Below are 5,308 nucleotides of genomic sequence, written 5' to 3' on the forward strand. Positions count from 1 at the left end.
ACTTCAGCTCAGCAACTGCTCAGCAGCAACTCTGTCACACCACCTTCTTACTCTAGATGTGTCTTAGAACTCACCTACAACACCTCCAAGAGGCCTGACCGTCGTTCTCCTATCCAATCATCATCTGGTTCCCTGGGTGAACTGAAATATCTATACCCAGAGCGACAGCCTCCAGTCCTCATGGTGGACATCAGAGCCTCAAGGAAAAGCCAGTCAACACATCGTTCTCCACAGTGATGTATGTAGCTGGCATCTGGAGAACACAGGAGGAACAGTGTCCACAGTCCTCTGGCTGCCCTGCCCTGTGTGAAAGGAGGACAGGCTTGTGGTCTCCTGTTTCATGTGCTAATGAACTCTGACCTGTGGCCCTGCTGACCCTGCTGGAGGCCAGTCTACCTCCATCCCTGGTTCCCACCTCCCAGCCTCCTCCGTCCTCTAGATTCCAGCTCCTGGGCTGCGCAACCCCAGACTCGCTGAGAGGAATTGTCAATAAGTCAGGATGCAGTCTGTGTTCTGGGGAGACCACCCACCTCTACCATCCACAGAAATTTTTTTAGAGTTTTGTACAGCTAGATTATATTCATGCTGAAAAAATTCAGAGAGTCAGTGTTAGACAGGATTGTGGAGGGCAAGAGATGCTGCTCTTCACAGATGTGTGTTTTGGGGGCAAGATGGTTCTGCTTAGGACTGGGGCTGGGAATCTTCTCACAGAGGACAGAGCCCTGATTCTGCTACAAACAAGTGAGAGGCTGCTGATCTCAGGGCCCTGAGGGGCTTGCTGGGCTCGGGAAACACAGGGCAGCTGACATGGGAGTAGCTAGCAGTTGCTGAATTCTAACCACTTCTAATCTGGTTTTGATGAGTCCTGGAGACACACCATGCACCCAGATGCCCTGTGATGCCAGCTCCATGGCCAAGGACTTGGTAAGTCCCAGCAAGGCAGTTTGCTAGTGGTATAGGTCCGGCATCTAAGAGGAAAAGAAACTAAAAAGTATTCTCTTGGTGGGGCTTCCCCAGTGGCTCAGCGGTAAAGAACCCGCCTGCAGTGCTGGAGCTGCATGAGGCTCAGGTTGATGCCTGGGTCGAGAAGATTCCCTGGAGAAGGGAATGGCAACTCACTCCAGTATCTTGCCTGGAGAATTCCGTGAACAGAGGAGCCTGGCGGGCTACAGTCAGTAGGGTCGCAGAGTCTGAAGCAACTTGTCATGCATGCACGCACTCTCTTGGTGAGGGCAGGGGCTCCTCCTGGGCTCCAGGGCTGTGGAGGATGAATCTGTTCATTCTCAGACCCAACTCATGCTTCTATTCCACCCCTTGGAATTACCAAGGAACAAAATCGGAGCAGGAGCAGAATGAAGCCTAGGCTTAATGAGAAGTCAGGGAGGCAGAGGTTATGTTTGCCTATGCTTGACCCAGACAGAAGAACTTAGGTGCACGGTCAGGAAATGGGACTGAAGAACCCAAGGCCAGACCTCTGCTCTACAATGACCTGGTCGACCTTGAGAAAGTCACTCAAGATCTCTAGGTCTCAATTTATAAGCTCTCCCTTTTATAGTCACAGGAATGCCATGTAGGGAACACCAGATAGTCTATACTGCCCCCTGGTGTGAATTTTTAAAAGAGCTCTCCTCTGAGCTTGTACAGCCCCTCTGGTGCCTGACTTGGTGAATGCAAGTTCAAGACACCCGCTTCCTTTAGGAGAATAGAGTGCCTCTCCAGGGTCCGTGGCTTGGCAGGCAGAGCATGGACTGAATCTCAGCTCTCTTTTGTCCCTGAACCTGGTGACTTTGCACAGTGAACAATCTGTACAACCATCCATGGTGGCCCTAAGGACTTGGGGATTGAATGAGATAAAGGCAATGAGTGTGATTTTAAGTGTAGCCTAGACGAATGTCCAGTGTCATACACATGAATTTTTTGTTTTAATCACACAGGATCAGTATCCACTTCCCTAACACCCTGGAATCCACTCCTCTGCCCTCTTCCAAAGCGCCCCACTCACTGTGTGAGATAGATAGACGGCAGCAGTGGCAATCAGCACCCCAGAGCCTCCCTATGAGGAGACAGAGAGGTGCGATGAGGTGGAAGGGGAGCACACCTGAGAAGCCAGATGTTCCCAGAACTTGGCTTCTGATGAGGAGACAGGGCTGAGTTAGAAGAAGAGGGAAAGCGGGGATGGAGCTGGGAGTCTCCAGGGAGAAGTAAAACCTCTGGGGATGTTGGGGGTGCTAACACAGCGTCTCCAAGCCCAGGACTCCCTGGAACCAGCCACAAGGGTGGGACCAGTTAGCAGCTGGGTCTCTGGAGGACAGTCTGGGAGCCTGGAGGTAGCGGTCAGAAAGTGTACCCTGGGGATGGCCACTCCCATAGTGGGGAATGCATTTAGAGTCACCTGAATTGCAAACCTGGAACTGTTTCTGATTCAGATGAGAAGAGATGAAAAGCAAAAGAGGGAGAAGCTCAGCTACAAGAGACCCCAGAGGCGGGCAGCGGAGGGGGCTTCTTCTGGCCTCTGGTGGGGAGGTTGGGCTCTCTGGCTGACACCACCGGGCCCTGTGCTGGGCACCTGCCCTGCCATGCTCAGAGGACAGAGCCCATCAGGGGCTATCTGGTCTCCTTGAGGGTGTGGAGTCTGCCGGCCACATTCCCTCCAAGTGGTCCCTCTCGCTGTGTTGGCCACATTCCCCTGGGACCAAACAGCCTGCAGTGGTGGTTCAGGAGGTGACAGGAGACAGATTCTGCTGTCTGGATCACACTCCTTCTACCTGCTCTCCTTAGGGTATTCCGCTTTGGACTCCTTCCCCGAGTGTCCCCTTGGCATGGAGGCGAGCAAGGCAGAGTCGCCCCAACTCCACCAGCCTCCCTGCCCTCCTCATCCTCCACGTGGGGCAGCGTCAGCACAGCCGGGTCCTCACGTTCACATCCAGGATCTGCCATCAGAACCGGGTGAGGAGGCAGCCACTTTCGCTTGCTGGAGTCCCGTGGTGGGGAGCGGGAGTGTGGGTGCCCTTCTCCCAGAGTGCGGAGGAGGGTCCAAGGGACCTGCCCACCCACCAGGAGCACTTGGCTCATGAACCCTTCACTGTCCTTCACCCACAGACCCTCCTCAGGGCACAACCCTCCAGAAAATCAGTTCAAGGAGAATAGTATCAGGAGAGGACATTAGGGAAGCTGGAGTTGGTGCCTGTGTTAATGAAGAAAGGTGAGGATTCACACAGGGTAAATGGCAGTGCTGCTGCAGGGGCAGATGCTGAAATGTGTGTTTCCTAGGGAAGCCTGAGGCTGGGCAAGGGAGGGAGGGAGAGGAACGTGGCCGAGAAGGCCAGCAATGTGAGAGTCAGAGAAAGAGAGTGGGGCAGGGTCTGCCAGAAGAGAAGGGTGGGGGTGGTGAGTGAAAGAAGACCCCCCAAAGAGGGAATGGCCCACCCTGACACAGGACCCACCTCTGTCCATAAGGGGGAGGAGTCAGCTCGTGCCCTCCGAACCGCAGGGGCAGGGGTTCTGCAGAGGCAGCAGGAGCCCCCCCGGCAGTGCCCCACGGTAGAGTCCATCTGGGATGGTGGGCAAGAGTTCCTTTTCTCAACTGTCTGGGGAAAGGCGAGGCGTGGTTGGCACTAGTGGTAAAGAACCAGCCTACTGATGCAGGAGATGTAAGAGATGTGGGTTTGATCGCTGGGTCGGGAAGATCCCCTGGAGGAGGAAATGGCAACCCACTCCATTATTCTTGCCTGGAGAATCCCAAGGACAGAGGAACCGGCCACAGTCCATGGGGTTGCAAAGAGCTGGACACGACTGAAGAGACTTCGCACACACAAGGTGTCCCTGGGACAGCCAGACTGGAAGGATCAGAGTGAGTTCCAGTGAGTCCAGAGTGCAACAGCCTCAGGTTTCTGAGCCAGAGAGAGGACCAAGCCCTGAAGGGGTGTGTCCCTCACATCTGGGGCTTCAAGTCGGGCTGGAGTAGGGGAGGTCTGCAGTGTATCTGGCCACCATGCAGACTGACCTAGCTGTGTTCTGCCCAATGGGACCGAAGGCTGTGGCTCCAAGGTAAACAGGGGCACCTGGGAACATGTGCAGAAGTGTGAGTAGATTTGGGAGACAGGGAGAACCTCACAGCGCTGGGAACCCCAAGCCTCACCTCGTCCCCCACCTGCTCACTGCTCCAGCGAGCTCCCCACCAGGGGGCTGCCCACAGCACTCACACCAGGAAGTTGATGCTCCTGGCACTCTAGGGCCTAGGGGGAGACAGAGGGTGAGGAAGAGACAAAACTGTGGATCAAATACCCCCTCCCAGGGCTGGTCAAGAGGGATCAGGAGTAGAGGGCACAGAGCCTTCAGCACCCAGAGCTGGCCCTGCTCTGGCACCCAGACTGCTGGCCTTTGGGTGCAGCCTGTGCTGGTGAATACCATTCCGCCGTCCGGGTGTGGCCATGACGTGTTGTTCTGCGGTGCTCCATCGCCTTTTCCTAAGGATGCATCCTGACGTATCTGCCCCTTACACACTGAAGAGTGCAACGTCTTGATCAACTTGCTTAAGGAATATCACAAACGTTACAACATTCTGAAAATTCTGGTCATTTGATCTTTATCAGATGAGAAAATACCTGAAGAATGAGTACAGGGGCAAGAGGAACAAGAGCAAGGAGCCTGGCAACACAAGGCAAAAGAGCCTTCCTAACCCTGCAGAGCAGTCTGAAAAACGAATCATATTTCCACTGCATGCCTTGGCTGACAGACAACCCCAGGACTCTTGCTTGGTAGGTAAAGGAATCCTGTTGAATTTGGTCTCCAGAATCCTTTGAAGGGAAAGTGACCCATGGGAAATCTAGCCTTGGAGAAATCTGGAAACCCTGGATCCGAATGTTTGTCTGACAGAAAGTACTCTCCTCTACCAAAGCACTTGACTTCTGACGTGTTTCTTCCCTTTGCCTATGCCAGTTAACTTTCTAGTAACTGATCGCCCTCAATAAAATCATTGATTTTAATCATTCAAAGAAAGAGAAACCTCCTCCCTCCCTCCTTAGTTACCCAGGAGGCCTTGGCCGATGCAAGTGGATCCTGGCACGCTGACCATTTGCTGCCCGCTTCACTGTGGTCTCATGCTGGGTTTCTCCCACCCAAAGACCCTCTGGGAGAAAACTGGACAGTGCCCAAGTTAGACCCCTACACTTGGCCTGAACTCAGCTCCCAGCCCTGTTGGACTCTCTCCTTTCACCCTTTGTAAGCCCAGGCAAATCCTTCTTCTTAGCTTCCCCTCATTTCTGGAAATCTTCACTGCTTAAGTCCCATATACCTGGAGTCTCTGCTC

At 53.9% G+C, this 5,308-nt stretch overlaps 1 pseudogene; it reads left to right on the plus strand.

Annotated features, from left to right (window-relative positions):
* Positions 1-4,472: 4,472 nt before the first annotated feature.
* LOC148776628 (COX assembly mitochondrial protein 2 homolog pseudogene) lies at positions 4,473-4,802 on the plus strand (annotated as a pseudogene).
* The last annotated feature ends 506 nt before the right edge of the window (positions 4,803-5,308 follow it).

The sequence above is a fragment of the Moschus berezovskii genome, chromosome 9, assembly GCF_049115385.1.
Source record: "Moschus berezovskii isolate FMDL1 chromosome 9, NW_MosBer_1.0, whole genome shotgun sequence".
NCBI classification, from domain to species: domain Eukaryota; kingdom Metazoa; phylum Chordata; class Mammalia; order Artiodactyla; family Moschidae; genus Moschus; species Moschus berezovskii.